The following is a 352-nucleotide window of genomic DNA, read 5'->3' on the forward strand; positions in this document are numbered from 1 at the left end:
CTTCCCCCTTGCTAAATAACCCTATTTTCTCCCTATTTCCGTGTCCCTCCTAGTCCAAGAAAAATACAGAAGTGATGGCAGGAACCCCATGTGGGAACTGTTGTCTTAAGTTAGCAGCAGGAGCAGATTGGCTGACTCGTAGGCCATGCATCTGGAGAGGCCTTAGTATTCTTGCCTTCTCTTCCCTCTCCCATCTGATCTGACTCCCTGCCACAGTTGCAGGGCCAGCACCCCCAACTTCAGTGGGGGGCTTTCTCCCCACAACCTCCCCATACCATGCATGCTCGGTGAGCCATGCCTGGTCTGCACACTGCACCTTCTCTGCCCAGGCTTTGCAAAAGATCTCCCCCTT

The sequence above is a fragment of the Alligator sinensis genome, unplaced genomic scaffold, assembly GCF_000455745.1.
Source record: "Alligator sinensis unplaced genomic scaffold, ASM45574v1 scaffold219_1, whole genome shotgun sequence".
Classification (NCBI taxonomy): domain Eukaryota; kingdom Metazoa; phylum Chordata; order Crocodylia; family Alligatoridae; genus Alligator; species Alligator sinensis.